Raw genomic sequence first — 17,788 nt, forward strand, 5'->3', positions numbered from 1 at the left:
TTCTTGTTTACATTTGCTCTGTAAAGCTTATTCATTCACCCAGAACAGTTAAGTATGACTTGGAATGTTTGCCTTCCACATTAGTTTCCAGACGTTAAATTTGTGTCATGCATTTGAAATGAAGACAGAAGTTTTGTTGGAAAAATCAGGTACTTCAAGCGATCTACAGCATTAGACAGTTGATTACACTCTGCTGGATTATAAATAAATAAACGCACTCAGAAACGATCAAGAAAGGAAAAGTTGTCATATACCAACAACTTTATCCTCTGGTGTTAGGAGTGAAATTCTGATTCCAGTTAAACTACTGGAGAAGCAGCTGATGACTGCAGAGGAATGCAGATGTCATCCTAGGGACCCTTAGGACCAGGCAAAATAAAACAAAGCCAGCTGTCTTGGCTCTGTCTGATGCTTTCTCCTCCCAGCCCTGACCCACCATAAGAATGCTTTATGACTGAAGCATAGGCAAAACCGATTTAATTTCATGACGAATGCATACAAAATCTCAATCCCAAACTTGGGACTAGAGTTTCAAGGGTGCTTCGTATAAAGGAAAACTGACTCATGATGGGGAGCTGGTGCATACCACAGTCATGCGAGTGTATAAAAGCCAAGACAGTGGAACTTTGTTCCTGCTTTTGGCAGTGGCTTACAGAGAACATAATTTCTTGGCACATAATAATCGTTTACCTTCCTTTGTAGTGCCTTGAATTGCTCTAATGGAAGTTATGCTGCACACGTGAAAATATGATCATTATAAAATGTCTGCCTTACAAAACTAGAGAACGAGAGCTTGGGATTAACTGTGTTGTTGTGCACCAACTAATTAATTTATCCCTAACCCAGAAAACCTTTTACTGAGTGAGTTATCTTTCCTGAGAGTAGTTTCATTGCTAGAAAGCCACCGACTGTGAAGTCCGGCCTAGGATTAATTACTAATTAGTTCTCCGGGTGCTGTGAGGTGATCACGAAGAGGGTGCCAACCTCCACAAAGGGCCCTGCTGGCAGTGTTATTCCTGCAGAACCTCACTGCAGAGGTGCCTGTGCTGGGGGGCAGGGGCTGCTTTCATCCAATAATAGCAAACGACACAAAGACATTTTGCTAGCCCTGCTTTAGTATCTTGAATTATATCTTCATCAGGCTGACACTGTTCCCAAACTTGGGGACCACTTGCATGGAAAGGCCTCCTATAGAAACGCCAATCTTGCAGGCTCTGTCTTAAGACCTACCATGTATACCTGTACATACACATGCTTCTATTTCCAGGGCAGCCATGGAATAAATCTTACAGCTTCACTTTCATAGTACGTCCCTGTGGCAACTCATTATCATTTCTCTAAGTCACTTATTGTCATCAAAACCCTTAATGAGTTTGTCGGGATTTCATTAAGTTAGGAGCAAATCTAATTAGATTCTTGGTGTTAACCAGAAGGGCCCTGTAGCTTTTTCTCTGGACCAAAAACTTCACTGACAAGATAAAATTAATGTCTTCACCTTTCAAGGACACCTGGCTTGTAGGGGACATGAGGCTTTGTCCTGAAGGGATCCTTGCAAAGAAAGCTGTAATTCCTGGGGGGGTTCCCCCTGCAGCTCTCAGTGCTTCCTCCAGGCATTCACGGCCTCATTTTCCAATTTAAAAGTTTTTTGTGTAGAACAGTCCATTTATGGGTTGCTCAACCATCCCCTCAGTGCCTGCAGATGTGTGACAAATCTCCTTCCAGCCCATTCTCCAGGGGAGGCAAGCATTCAGACTCCAGGAAATGGTCTTTTTCTTAGTTTATTTATCTTTCCTATATGTATTTTTCCCTCTGAGGAGCATGACGGTGCTCCTAGCACCACATAAAGTCCCCATAATGCAGCTTCCTCTCGCAGTGCTGCCTGGCTGCTCCTCCATGGGGATGAGCCCTGTGAAGATGCTCAGCCCTGGCGTCCCCTGTGTTCTTGCAAGGAGCCTGGTGTGGCCATGCCTCCGTGCTGGCTGCACAGCAGACCTGTGCACAACAACAGAATCTGTATGTATTTACCTAAGTTTTCCCTGAAAAACCTGGTGGAAATATGAATTATCAGTCACCATCTGTTCTTCAGCCACTTCCATCTGGTTCTTTTAAGGGAAACGTGCTGCTGTGGTTAGACCAGCCACAGCGCTGCTGGTGCTCCCCTCCCTCGAACAGCACATTGCTCCTGCTTGGGTGGCAGTGCAACCACGGGGTCATGCAGACCGGTGCACCAATGCTGCTGAAACAAACCTTTGCCAAAATACTAGTTTTCACTTATGTTGGGAAGCTTGGTTGGGTAACTGTTCAGGAAAATGATTGCTGGTGCAATCAAAAGCAGAAGGAATAGAATATGCAACAGGAGGCTGCGCAGAAAAAGGCATCCAAGCCTTCCACTAATAGTCAGTTGCTGAGGCTGGACTGAAGAAACTGACAAATCCCAGCCACAGAAAGAAGCCTACCAACAACACTAACCATGACACTTAAAATAAAGTCAGTACTGACTGTATGAGATTGAGGATTTGTGCTTTTCCATGGAATCTCTCCACTTCTCTTCCTTATGTTGTCACTCAGTGCCACAAACACGAGCTTCCAGGCTTAATGCATTTGCAGTCCAACACAAGTGCTTTTGCAGAATCCCGTAGATCTTTGTATACAAAATAATCAGTCTGAGAATCTGTGGGAGCTTAGTAAACCTAGAAATAGAGATTATTGTAGGTAAATATGCCAACTGCAGACAGGTACATTTTCATGATGGAGTTATGGTAAGTGTTATAGAGACAGCAATGTTCACGTCCTATATTGATTGCAGAGAGGGCAGCATCTGGGTAAAATACGCTTGCTGAATAAGAGCAGCTTATCAGCCAAAGCCTTCTGTGATGCTCTGGCAAGCCCATGTCCAGGTAATCTCTGACAACTATTACATCAATGGGGGCAGAACAGCAAAGAAACCCCGAACTTCACGGTTGCTGCCCAGAGGCGTGCATTTGGCACCAAGCCAGTAGACTATGATTATCTTTTCAGCTGGTCACTCTGTGAGATGCCCCATAAAAGAATTGGTGCAACCAGTTTCAGAGGTTGTATGAGAAAGTCTGGCAAAGGTCTGACTGCAGCCAAAGAGCAACAGTCATTTTGGAACACCATCCTTACAGTTTACATTGGGTCTTTCTTCAGGGTTGCAAGCCACAAGACACCGATGATGCACTCTGGAAATCTGCTTTCATGAGGGAGCAGCTCACAAAATGGAGACAAAATCAGTTCCTGCTCCGTGCTGGGACTGTGCTGACAGTGCACCTGGGTCTCCTGGTGATTTCAGCTGGTGGTGAAACGAGCTGTTGCTGCTGCCTCAGTTCCTCCCACAGCCAAAGTGTGCTTTGCACAACAGTACCTGCTGATCTCATGGCTTGACCCAAGTCGGACTGTAATGAGCTGCATGGAGCCCAAGTGCCTAGGTCTATGTCTAGGTTTCTAGGCAAACCTCTGGAAATGCCTTGGCACCTCTGCCAGTAAAAAAGCCAGCCTCAAATGCAGCTGTGATGACAATAAAGTTAGATTCTCACTAGCCCACCTCTGAAGAGCAACCCATTTCATTGCTTGCTGTACTGGCAGATGGTTACTATTGAACTTTTTCATCTGTGGGAAATTTCTTTCATTTGGCTTGGACTTTGTAGGATTATTTGCAGCAAAATTTTGTCAGGGTAGGGTTGAACTGCAAAGTGATTCAGCAATACTTGGAAATGTTTTTAATGAGAACAGTGGTCTTTCTCTAGAAAATTCAATCAGACTCTCAAAATTGCCAACTATTTATTAGTATTTTTAATGACTTACCTCTTTTTGGCATAATGGAACCTTTCTTCCATAAGAAAGAGAGAGCATTCAGTACATTGTGAACTCATGGTAACAATAAATAAAGGCTCAATTAAAAAGATAGCTGTCATTTGCAAACAGAGGAAATAATATCAAGAATTATGAAACTTTCAATATCAAGATTATGAACCTTTCAACTATAAAATCCTCCTTTGGGGATCGGATATATAACCATAGCTGAAGTCAAAGGGGCTGTTCCTTGGAAACCTGCAGTAGCAGATGATGAATGAACTGTGAGCATGTGAAGGGAGCAAGAGGCTCCCCCCGGGTGTGCTTACCTGGGAGGAGGAAAAACAAATCAGAAACAAATCAGAAAACTATTCAACATCTGTATTAGATCCTGTTGACAGCAGGCCCCAAGCTCATCTGCTGTTTTAAACAGTGTTGTATGGTAAAAACCAACAAAGGTGAGGAGCATGACCCAAACAGTAGTCTTAATCTTCATGAAGATATAATTAGATAGCTTCCACATTTTTTTTTTTTTGTGAATGCTCTTCAACTGAGCTTACAGCAGGTATATTAAAATTAAATTCATGCATGATTATTTGTCGGACGAGCCTTTGTTTGAGCCTGAAAACATATGATCATTTGACAAAATCTTTCTTCAAGTTTTGGCCTCTAGATTACAGATTGCTTCATAAAATTATAGATTAGTTAATTATGTAAATTATAGGCCAGTTAATTATGTTCCAGCTAGTAGGCTGAAAGTTAAGGCATTAATTTATTAATGTTTTATGTAAATTCAAATAACACATTAGTTACCAGGTGTGGAAATGAGCAGTGAAGCAAAACGGCAATACTTCTAAATATATATACATCATAGGGAACATCATTATCTCCTGTTAGTAGCTGGAGCACAGCCACTCGGCTCATCTGCTCCATGCAGAAGAGGAATCTGTCTGTTCTGCCCCACTAAGCCACGTGTGGACAAACCCACAGCACCCTACAATGCTCAACACATTTCTTGAATCTCAAATGAAGAGAGACATAGATCTTTTAGAGGGGTTGAGAGGAGCCTCTGGGGGCTGGAACAACTCTCTTGTGAAGAAAGGCTGAGAAAATTAGGATTAGTGGGTTTAGAGAAGAGATTGTGCTCTGGGGAGACATTATAGGAACTTTCCAGTGGGCTACAGGAGAGCTGGAGAGGGACTCAGTGTCTGGGGGTGCAGGGATAGGACAAGGGAGAATGGCTTGAAACTAGAAGCAGGTAGATTTAGGTGAGCAAGAAGGAAGAATTTGTTTACTCTGAGGGGAGTGAGGCCCAGGCCCAGGCTGCCCAGAGGAGCTGTGGCTGCCCCATCCCTGGCAGTGCCCAAGGCCAGGCTGGATGGGGCTGGGGCAGCCTGGGCTGGGGGGAGGTGTCCTTGCCCATGGCACGGGGTGACACTGGGTGGGCTTTAAGGTCCATTCCAGCCCAAACCATTCTGGGATTTGGATCCTGAATTCTGGAATCTCTTTAGAGAGATGAGTAGCGAATGCCTTGATTTACAACCCTTTTATCTCTGTTTTCCCCATGGCCTGGACTAAAACATGCAACCACGTATTTGTACGTTTCTGAACAAAAAGAGCAGCTTGTTTACTCAGGTGTGTCTAGCACCAACAAATGCATGCTCGTTCTGGAATTAAGTTGAGCTGTGAAACAGTTAACATCATTGCCAATTAAGTGGTCAGGGTTAGACTTCAAAGCTTCAATCCCTTGTATGGGAGAAATTCACACAATTTACTGCTGTTGTTTCAACACATTTGATTGCCAGATCAAAAGATAACAGTGCTTCAATTTGCATTGCCATCAAGGGCAGACTCAGGCACAGAAAGGCAAAGGACTTCCAAAGGAAAGTTGCCCAAATATCTCTGGCAGAGCTGACAGACAAAGCCAGTTTTCCCAGTGGCTGGTCCAGCATGCTGTCCAGTAACATGTCACATTATTAGGGCATGGTTTGAGTTATGGGAGAATTTTTATGGCTTGCTACTGGAGATAGCTGAGGGCTGTTGTATTAGCATCTCTATGCTGAGGGATTATGGAACTAGCAGTCTTCCAACAGGTGATGGGCCATCGCTTGTGATTTTCGCTCCATAATGCAAGATATAATAACTTACATTTTCTTTGAATGGGAAGGATAGCAAAATATTTTGCAACTATGCTGCTACTTCTCCCGTGAAGTTAGCTGTGATGAGCAGTTCAGGAAGTTCCTCAACGGGGCCGATGTGAAATGGGGGCTGATGTCCATAGCGCCGTGGATTCGGGCACCCAGGTGGGAGCAGCCCTTGAGAGGCTGCCCTCTGCTTGGACACGCCAAGACAGACATCTGTCTGTCTGTCTGTCTGTCCGTCTGTCTGTCTTGGAGTTGTCAGGTGCCGCACCCTTTTACAAGTCACCCTGCGGATGGTGTGCATGGGCTGTGGGTGTGCGAGTGGGGTCTGCGGCCCTCTGTGCAGAGCAAACCCACGCATCACCAGTAGCTTTGGCATTTGGAGGAGCAGGTAGCGTGGCAAAGCAAGAGAAAACTAATTGAAATATTTAGGGGTGCAGAAAAGTGAAGTGTTCAAGTAAACTGTATTTCAGGGCTAAAGGGAGCATGTCAGGGCTTACTCATCAGCAGCATTGGTTTAGAATGTGCTTTAGAAATTAAAACTGGAAAAAAAAAAAAAAAAAAGTAAAGAAAATGTACACAAAAAGCTTGCTAAAATAACTTCAGCAGACTAATCTAGATCAACAAAAGCCAGGAAACAGGGAATTAAGATTAACTCACTTTGTTTTGCCTAGAGATTTCAGTAGTCTCCAAACAGTGGGCAATCTCACATACCACATACTTCATTCATGCTGCAATAATTGGAGACACAGAGCTAAAGATGGAATTCCAGCCTCCTAATGAAAAAAAAAAAAAAAAAAAAAAAAGACTTTTTACACTTTTAATGAAACATTATGGCTTTTGCAATTATTCCCATTGTGCTAGTCTGATTCTTCATGATAACTGTGATTTATGGTTCATTTGGAATGAGTTTAAGATACTAACTTAGACAGCCTGCTAGCTCTGCAAAGGTTTTGATTGGTTTTATAAAGGCTTGTGTTGCTTTAAAACATTTTTCAGATCAACTTTGTAAAACATACTGTGTACAGGAATTTATTCCAGCTGCTCATGAGGGTTTAGGTTGCAGTACACATAGCTGCTGTTAAGACTCACACTTCAGAAATCCTCATTCAGTTTGTGTCACAGCATGCACAAGAGGCAGCAAGCTGTTGTGTTGCAGACTGATAAAAAAAACAGACAACAGCACATGGGAAGAAATAATTTCTAACTCAAAGAAGTAACATTATTTGTATTTGTATGTTTATGCCTTTCAGCAAGGAAACTGGTGACAGCCTTGCTGAGAGGATGTTTGTGTTGATGTCAGTTCTTGCCCGGATCTTTACACACCTGAGTGTGTTGGCACCATTCATGGGCTGCATGTGAGCTGAATTTCTCCAGCACGGGGAGGCACATCAGAATGCTTCTCCAAAAATATGCTTTGGCGGTGGAAGCTGTGTGTTGCCATGGTCCTGCTCTCCCAAACTGAGCAGAGCAAACAAATCAGGACAAAGTAAAACACAGGTTCACAAAGAGCTGTGTCTGGTGCTTCCATTGCTGTCCTGTCCCAGCTACAACAAAAGCTCTATCTTCATGTCTCTTTTAAAAGCCTGTAAGAGTTGTAAGATATTTTTTTTCGTGTGGTGCTGGAACCATGTATCCCAGCCCATCCTTCCGTAGTCTTGTTTCTGAGGCAGGAAGATCAGCTCTTGTACAGAGCGACAGGGTGGGAACAGTAGTTGGCTACAATGATGTGCATCTGAGAACCCAGTAACCTTGTGGGGATGGCAGTGAGGAGTGGGGGAAGAAAGGAAAAACAAAAATCGATGTGGTTCACACTCAGTGCAAATGAACTTTTTATATTTGTTTACAGTCACCGTTATTTTTTTCACCATATGGCTGAAACTGGCAGAAGCTGCTAGAGGAATTTATGTCTGGTTTCAGCTTCCAACCAGCACATAAGCTATGTGAAGTTAATTTTGATTTTTCAGGCCAATTGTGGTGTTAGGCTCTCTTCCACCACCCAACAAAACAACAGATCCTAAAGACTAACATCGGGCTTCCTGCTGATCCTGTAAAGTGGAACGTGGGACTTGTCTTGAGCTGGCAAGCTGGTGTTAGTCTGCCTTGCTGGTTTGCCAGCTGAAAAAATATAGCAGCTAGATGCCATTTGATCGCTGCTAAACACCAGCCTGGGAATTTGCAGCAGGCAGGACCAAAGATTAATGACTTTCCATGTCTCTGTCCACCCGCTTACCTGTCTGTGGCATCTAGCACTGTAGCACTGGGGAGATGGTGGCGAAGGGGGAATGTCCCAGCAGTGCTCGTGGGTCATCAGCACGTTCACACCCAGCGAAGGATCTGGGGCAGTTCCCATGCTAGAAGGAAAATGGGAAACATTACGGCATGTAGTACTTGTCATGTTCTCATTGGGCTACCTGAAAGGTGTTTTTTTCGGTTCATGTTAATCCTTCTGGTTGTGCTTTCATTGCTGTGTGGTTGCTTTTGTTGGGGCAGGTCGCACAGATTGCTGTGTGGTGGCATTTGGATCATCACATCCTACGTGTTCAGATGAGAATGCATGCCTGCCTCTGGAAAGCTCTAACTTAAATTGTTTGTTAATCTTTAAGTGCTCTTAACGTCTTAGCAGAAACCACCTGCACAAACTTGTGATGAATTTTTTGAAAGCTTGTCTTATTTATTTTATATGTGACCACAGTAGGAAAAGACTATCTGCTTGAAATGGTATCTACGTCTCCAGAGCCTGGTGGACATACCATGAGTCTCCTGAGTGACAGAGATCAGAGCCTATGTTGTCAGCCACCACAAAGAAAAGCTTGAACATGGGAAAAGAGCATCTATTGCTGGGAAAGTTTGTTCTGTATTGCCAAGACTTGCATTTAAACATGTCTACTTTCCTTGGTGTGGTCTTCTGCGTCGGCTGAAGAAGGGCTTGGGTTACACCAAGCTGGTCCTGCTGCTGCTTCCTGGCCTATGGGCAGGCAGGGCTTGGAGGGGTGCCAGCAACCCCTCTCAACTATCCTGCTAAGGCTTAACTCTCCTCTTTTCCTTTTCAGTGCTGTATAATTTTCAAGAGGATTCTTGTCTTATTTTCCACCTTAAATCTCTGAAGAACACCAGTTGTGGTCCTGCCTTGTGTTGCTGAAGTGCTCAGGGCAAAGGTAGGGCAGATCCAGGAGCTGCCCCATGGCTTTCACACCCCATCTGGCAAATGGTGAGGTCTGCATATAAAAAATAACTCTGGATTTTTCTCCTCATTTTTCTTTCTCAAATTTTCACCAAATAATTCATTCATGCTAGAAAGTAAGAGTGAGATTCAAACAGCAAATGGAAGTTTTTTTTTTTTCCTGTAATCTAATCAACTTTTATTGACCATCTCTGGGGATGTTCTTCATCTGCAGCCCCGTCTAGTTCTTTCAGTAATGACCAGCAAGTGGAGAGTGAGTTAGTGGAGTAATTCTACCAATTACTTCATAAGATGATACTCTTTTTAAGATTTATTTTCCTCCATCCTAGCCAGCCATTTTGCCATAGAAAAACTGCATTTTTTCACTGCTTATCAAATGTCTGGGCTACAGTAAAGGCCTCTTTTCATATTAATTTATACACATGAAAACGTACATGAGCACTGAAGTGTTGTGTATGTGTATGCTCAGCCCAGTCACTCTGTTTTCTCTTTCTAAGATTTTAACCTTTAAGGTTTTAGGGTGGGGTCCTAAACATATTTTATTTTATATTTTACTTTATTTTACTTTATTTTATTATTTTATTTTATTTTATTTTATTTTATTTTATTTTATTTTATTTTATTTTATTTTATTTTATTTTATTTTATTTTATTTTATTTTATTTTATTTTATTTTATTTTATTTTATTTTATTTTATTTTTAATGTATGAGGTTTCTGCTGCCTTATTCAAACCCATCATTCAAAGATTAAGCAGATGCTCACCTGTGCTCTCTGCACCATAATCTCAGGCACCTTTAACTTAAAAGTTTGCTGTAAATAAGGGTCTCTACACCCTTAACAATGGACGGGACTTTCCCAAGAACTATATGACCAAAATGCCTTGCCCTTCCTGTGCATGCGAGCTGTGCTGAGTCGTGGAGATGATCAGGTAGAAGAACAGGTTTATCAGCAAAGGCTTCAAAAGGAATTGGCAGGACTTGCTGGTAAGAGAACCTCCTATTTGTCCTTTTTTGCTCTTTCATGTGCCTTGATAACATGGGAACAGTGGTTTGGCTGAGCCACATTGTCACCAGGAGTCCTTTGCTGCACAGTAGTTCTGCCACAGCTGTGTGTATGTCATATGCAAGCTGGGAAGATAAAGCGTTGGATTATCAGAAACAGTGTGACCAGCAGGGCTAGGGTGGTGATCGTCCCCCTGTACTCAGCTCTGGTGAGGCCGCACCTCGAGTACTGTGTTCAATTTTGGGCCCCTCGCTACCAGAAGGACATGGAGGTGCTTGAGCGGGTGCAGAGAAGGGCGACGAAGCTGGTGAGGGGCCTGGAGAACAAGTCCTACGAGGAGCAGCTGAGGGAGCTGGGCTTGTTCAGCCTGGAGAAGAGGAGGCTCAGGGGCGACCTTATCGCTCTCTACAGGTACCTCAAGGGAGGCTGTAGCGAGGTGGGGGTTGGCCTGGGAAGCCAACTCCCCTGAGCCAGGGGAGTTTTAGGTTAGATGTTAGGAAGAACTTCTTCACTGAAAGGGTTGTTAGGCATTGGAACAGGCTGCCCAGGGAAGTGGTGGAGTCACCATCCCTGGAAGTCTTCAAAAGACGTTTAGATGTAGAGCTTAGGGATATGGTTTAGTGGGGACTGTTAGCGTTAGGTCAGAGGTTGGACTCGATGATCTTGAGGTCTCTTCCAACCTAGAAATTCTGTGATTTTGTGTGATTCTGTGATTATTCATGTACATAATTGATTGGTCTTTAATATGGCATAGATGGCTTCATTCTAATATATCACTTTATTAAGCACTCAGCTGAGGCTGGTTTGCCATAACAAGCACTTCTAGTACTGGTGTGGAGAGTTAATTCAAGCTTGGACACACTTTTTAATCAATTACTGTCATATGTTGTATATTTTTATGGTCTAATCAACACAAAGATCTGTGAACCAGGATGCTCTGATGGTGGTTTGTGTGGTTGTGTGGCTCCCTGGGCACCTTCTGGCCTCAGATGGTGCTGCTCTTGTACATGAGCACTACTAAGAAAGCCTGAATAAAAATTAAAACAATCTTATAATAATGTTTTTGCATATAAGGGTGGGGAAGAATCCTCACGCAGATGTAATTTGTACTAGAGGAGAAAAATCACAACAATAAAAGCTGCAATACTTAAAAGTCACCATGTTCTAGTCCATGGAAGGAACACTTCACCAGTGATATTCCTGCTTAGGAGGCTTGTTTTTTCCTTGACTTTTGTTAGCACAGTAACCACTAAGTTAAGGTCAGTATTATTCTGTTTGCTGGTGGCTTACTATCTTTATTAGTTTTGCATTTCCTTGTCTGGAAGGAGAATCTTAGGATCTGTCAGGGTTGGGTACTAACACCTGTCTGCAGTGTTTTTCTGTGATGCAAACTATATTCTTGAGCTGAGGTTTTAGTTATTTTGTTGGAATCTAGAATTAGATGTTGTAAGAGAAATGTTATCCTCTGAGAAGATCTAATTGAAATTTTTCCATCAAAACTGTTTTGTCCAGGGGAAATGCTGATTATTTTTTTTATTTTGTTTTCAACAGTCTGGACAAAGCAGAGAATACACAGCCCTCGAAGTATTTTCATTTGGCATATGCTCCTAGATATATCGTCTCCATTTTTCAATGGAGCCAGCTGCCCTTATGTACCAGGCCAAGGGCTTCCAAATTTCCTGCAGTAAGATCATAGTATATTACAGGCAAGGTAGATGCATTAGGGTCTCTGCCTGAGAGACCAGGATCAATAGACATGAGGCTGTACTTAAGGTGACTCATGATGGCACGATTTCAAATTCAACTGATTTAAATTACAATATTTTCTTTTTCATTGCAAATGATTCCCTATCCCCCACCCCCTACTTGAAAGCATCTTATTTTCAATTTTTCATTTTTTTTCTCCCTTCAAATCCATTCATACAAATACTGCTGAGGAAATCAGACTTGCCTGAGCACATCCCTTGGTCGAGGCTTGAATTGTAGCAATGCCTGCACTATTGACCAGTTTTGTTTAGTGTTTCTAAATGTTGGTTTGCATGCGGAATGCTCACCTCTGTGATAAGTAACACTGTTCTTTTATGCTATACTTTTTTTTTTATAATGTATAAAATTATCATCTCACCCTACATTTGAAAAAACATTTTTTAGGAATATTGCCCAGCCCTCTGTGGTAATTTAAACAGCCTTGAAAAATGTTGTTTGAACCTCAGATAACTCTAAGTTTCAGAATAGTCAGATATGAGAATTGTGTCTGGACCTGTTTCTAGACTTAAAATATTCAGTTATGCTTTTAAATATGCAAAACCTTCCTCAAAAGTTAACTATGTAACAATGTTATTTGATGGAAAAAGAAAAAGAAAAAGAAAAAAGAAAAAAAAAAAAAGTGAGATTTAAAAAAAAGGATGAAGGAACCTTGTGGTGCTGCAGGAAAACCAAAGCAGCAGGACTTGTAGTGACGATGTCTCTAGTGATGGATGCTCATACCAATAACAAAGTGCACCTTCAGCAGGGTCAGATACCATCAGTCCCTACTGTTTGGTCCCTATTGAGCCTGCAGATTCAGTAAGTGTGGGGGTGATAAGAACAATAGAAGAAAAGAAAGAGCTAAAAAGCATACTTACTTGTTTTGCTAAGATGACATCAAAATATTAATGAATTTGGCTCCTTAGCTTAAGTTCTTAAGCTGAAGACTCAAGCCTTGTCTGTTTTGTCTGAATATATACAAATAATTGGAGGATGAGCAGGCTCATGACCTCATACATATCCAAAAAGTGAATAAAAAGATCTCCATGCCAATGCTGGAAGTTAAAGATTGCAGTATACTCTTCCCCCACAGTCTCCAGGGCACTGGAGAGCTTAGCAGAGAAAGGTGCAGGACCAGAAAGCCATGCTGCAGAGTGTTGTGACTGCAAAAACAGTGCTTCTGTTTGGGTATCCAAGCAGCTGCCATCACACGGTCCCAGCTGTACACTGGACCCTAGAAGAAAAATAGAAGGAAACAGTAGTAAGGCATGGAATTAAATGAAAAGTGATATAAGCAGTGCAGTTTCAATCTCAGATTGATTGCTCCAGACTTATTTGTCAGCCTTCATTGATAAAAATGTTCATGTTTAAGGTAAAAGATTTGCAATTGATCTAATCTATTTTGGCCTAAATGAAATGCTGGCTTGTGGTACTTTGAAATACAAACATAATAAAAAGCATTACACGTTAAACTGGTTACTAATGGGACCACAAATATGGTTGACAAAGATAAAAGGACAAAGATGTCACATTGGAAAAGATGCATGGAAAGGGCAAGTGTAGAATGACAACCACCTCTGAAGTCAAGTGGGTCCTTATGAGAGAAACCACCCCTGGGTTAGCTGAGCACAGTGTGAAGTGTGAGAGGATCACGGCCTGTAAATTCGTCCATGTCAGTGTCCAGGAGGCAAAGGAGCCATTTAAGCTAATTGGTATTGTTGGCAAAAGAACGTTAGCTGTTTAGTTAATGTAAAGCTGTTAGCTTTATGTTAGCTGTGATAAATTTGGAAATGAGGAGAGAGTACAAAAACTCTTACCTTCTTTTGGGTCAAATTGAAAACTTGAACTGTAAGAACACAGGGAAAAAAAGAAAAAAAAAAAAAAGAAAAAAAAAAAGACTTCAGATATTAAAAATAAATCTGGGCTCAGCTTTTCATGTAGCATTTCGCATTCTTATTGCACTAGTTATTTTCTAAAGCAGCTGCTACAATTGTGGGTGAGGAGTTCAGACTCCACAGTTTAAGACATGTGCTCTATTGAAGACAATGCAAGGAAACCTCATGTTCTCATCTTCTATCCATGTTAATTTCTACACTTGGCCTTGGTCACTGCATTTTGTAAAATTTGTGAAACATACCTTGAATAGAGTTAAAAAACAAAATAACAACAACAACAACAAAAACCCAAATCTGACTTAATCTCGCAAGAATGTTATTACACACATTAAAAAATAAATAAATAAATAAAAACAAGCATTCCAGCCTTATGGACTCATCAGAGCAACAGCAGGTTCTGTTGCTCTGACAGGAGATTACTAGCCCAACGATCATGGTAAATGTACACAGCCTGAATTATAACATTTGACAGTTAGGGTAGGTTATTAAAACCAGTGGTGAGAAATGACAAGGTGGTCTGAAAGTGGCGACAGGGCTTCAGACAGGAGGACAGGTTACTATCACCCTCCCTTCTGGGCTAGAGCTGTTGGTGGAGCTAGGCAGTGGGGCATTTCCACCTCAGACATCTGGTTTAAACACACGGCCACATGTCTTGTAGATGAGCCCCGTGTGTACAGCTAGCTGCAGTACCACAACCAAGCTCTGAGGACAGATTACTCTAATTACCAAGTGATTCTAAGTACCAGGTTGTTTCTTGCAAGCAGGTACCATAGTTTTTTTTCCTGTGTTGTTATGTTTTTTCCCAGAATATGGATATATACTGGTTTGAATTCAAGTATTTGTACACACCAAAAGAGATGTTGTACTAAGTACCTGTGTTGCAATTTTAAAAAATCGTTCTGTTGTCTCAGGTAGTATCATCTGTGAAAATGCCGTGTGCATCAGAAGCTCCATGTGTTCTCTGAGGGCTCTGTGAATCCCAGCCTGAAGCTGTTACTTCTTTCTCCAATTTGCATTGGACTTGCAGACCCCATGAAGACATTCCCCTGCAGCTCTGCAGTTACTGACCAAGCTTTGTTAGCAAAGACTGAGGGAAAACTAAAAGGCAATTTTCACTGTGACTAGGGACAAATCTTTGCAGTTAATTTCTCTGACTACAGGGAGTCACACTCAGGAAACAGCTTCTACAGCCAAAGGCTTGCTGGCGAGGCCCATATGAGTCTACTAATTCTACTGAGTTGCTGATGCCAATTTCTTGGTCAGTTGGCTCAAGAAAATTCCCAAAGCTGGCCCAGTCAGGGATTTGTATCAAATCCTCCAGTAGCACTGTATGGAATGTCACACATCTTTCTTTTCAGTGCAGCCTCTGTAGCATCAGAATGTTATTTCATGGCACAAGGGCACAAGTAGATACAGTGATACATCAGACACTGTTGTGATAAGATGAATATGCTTTGCAGGACTAAGTGAGATTTGTGGCCATGATACTTTCACAGTTTGTTTCACTTCCTGGCGGACAAAACTGAGCTGTGAAACTGAGATAGTGGAGACACGCTTGGAGATGAAGTGCTACACACAGGCTCACAGACAGAAAGCTTGAGAAACAAAGAGATCGCTCACAAGTTACCTAGGTGGCCTGAAGTACATTCATCCATTTTAAACTATCGTCCAAATTATGTTTTATCTGGGATGTATTTATGACTGGAAGGGGCCATCCAGCATTGCGTGCGGCTAAGGGCTGGCTGCCTTCTGGGGTCACTGCCCCGATGTGTGCCCAGGGTGTTGGCAGGTGCTGGGAGCCCCATGCACGCCCTGGAGCCAGCACGCACCCATGTGTGCTGCCCCTGCTTGGCTGGAGACCGCTGCTGCTGCGGGGACAGGGGCACACAGGGCACCTCGAGCTCCAGTGGGTGCCAAAACAAATGGGTGGTCTGGTGCTAATTAACATCAAATGTCGTGACTCAGACAGAGGCAAATCCCTGGGTAAAGCCAAAGTAGCAGATAACAATGATGGACTTTACAAATTAGCAGGCTGCAACTAAATCTTCAGGTAGAGTTTAGCCAAGATCAATTAAATCCCCTGCCTATTTCTCCTCTGAATGACAGGCTGCAATCAAAAGTGCATTAATGCACTTCTCCTAATGGAGGTGATTTTTCTGGTGAAAGTGAGTCCTGCATGAGATTAGCCATCCAGAGGAGTCTTGTTGCTTCCCATCAGAACATGCTCCCACATCATTTTAGGTTTTGATTTTGGGATGTTTGTTTCTATTTACATGCTTTTTCTAAGTGTGGGACACATCTTGAACAATTGCTATTGAAGGGTGTAGAAGAGCCCCTCTTTAACCAAAGAATATAAGATATTTAACAACTTATTCTCAAGAAACCCATGATATAATTGCAGCAAACTCTATTCCCATCGCCTTTTAAATTCAAAGAGCAGAGGTGCAGGACACGAGGTTCTCAGCAGGGAAAGGATATGCTGAAAATGCTATCTTTCTATAACAGCAGATTCGTTATCTGTGATTATGTCACTGTGAGGCTTGCGTTTAAACACTGGCTTCATGATGACTGTTTGCTCTTAATTAGCACACAGGCTAGATATTTAAAAAGGTTTTTTCTACCTTCTAACTGGGAAGCAATGTAAACAGCATGTCTGAACAAAACTTTGTGCTGCTTCTCAGCGGAATTAGCAGATATGGCTGAACAGCAATTAAGCTGTTGATTTTAAATAGCTAAAAGGGAGAGAGTGTTTGTTTAGCTATCTGCTTAAAGAAAGCTGAAATGAGAGCTGTGGTCACCCACAGACAAAACGAAAGCTGCCTTGAATTTCAAGTTTAACTACTGTTGCATTCAAAGGTTTATGGGTTATGTCTGCCTTAACTCTCAGCACTCCCTTAACTTTTTCAATGCCTCTTATGGTTGATATGGTCAGCTGATAAGGAACAAGGGATGAGTACAGATTTGTGGGGCCAGATCTGTTCCCATTCTTCCTTTCCTCCAAACATTCATGGACAGCTATCAAGCAGTTCTGATTCACTCAGCTTTTGCATGGTGATGTTGAAGTGTGCTCACAGGTTTGGAAACCGTGGCAGCTCCTGAAGCTTACATTATTTCACACATGCACAAAAAGCTTGCAAGACAGTTTAGAAAAGTGATGGCTTTGGTGTCCTGATTTGGGAAAAGAATGCCCTGCCACAAACCACCTCTAGGCATTTCTGTGAGTGATGCCAGTTGCACTTCTGTGGGAACCAAGTAGAGCCCGTGGGATTGGTTTGATGCAGTTATTTTACTTCATTTCCATACACCGCCACATCCTGAAATGAACTCCGAGAGCAGAGAATCTGCACTGCCTGATGCTCCGCTGGGATCTGGCCAGGGGAACGGGAGGCTGACACAAAAGTTGGGGTGCTAGTTCCCACTCAGTGAGCTGCTCCAGCAGCTGCCATGGCACTCTCCTCCACCTGCCACTACTTACAAGGCCGTGCATCTGCTCTTCCCACTAGGAAGCATTGCCCTGCAAGAGCATGTAGAGGAGAAGCTGCCACAGCACTGCTTGGCATCAGCTTATCCCTCAGCTAACCATGGTGTGCTCCTGTCCACAGTGGTTATGGCACCAGGAGCCTCTCGATGCACAGAGCCACATGATGCACACATAGAAGGCGTGCTCTCACTTACACCTCTTCGCCCTCGGGGTGATGTGGCTGCATCAAAACAGCTCTGCTGACATGTGGAGGAGCATTTCTTTATGCAGTGAAATCAGTGTAAAGAGATGCTGTACTTCTTCACCCTTCTCCTTTTGGTTGTTCCTGCCCTGTGCCAGCATTTCAGCTTTGCTGCCTCAGTTTTTCATAGGTTGCATGTTGGCATAGATCAAGTAATTAGGTCAGGTCACTGGTAAAAGTGTAATTTTTAGCCTCAATCAGCATGACCATGCACCTGGCTGCATTGGCACAGGTAAGATGGGAGCACAGGTGAGGGAATGAGGAGGCAGTGGATCCCCAAGAAAAG

Source organism: Netta rufina (assembly GCF_964035555.1).
Source record: "Netta rufina genome assembly, chromosome: Z".
Classification (NCBI taxonomy): domain Eukaryota; kingdom Metazoa; phylum Chordata; class Aves; order Anseriformes; family Anatidae; genus Netta; species Netta rufina.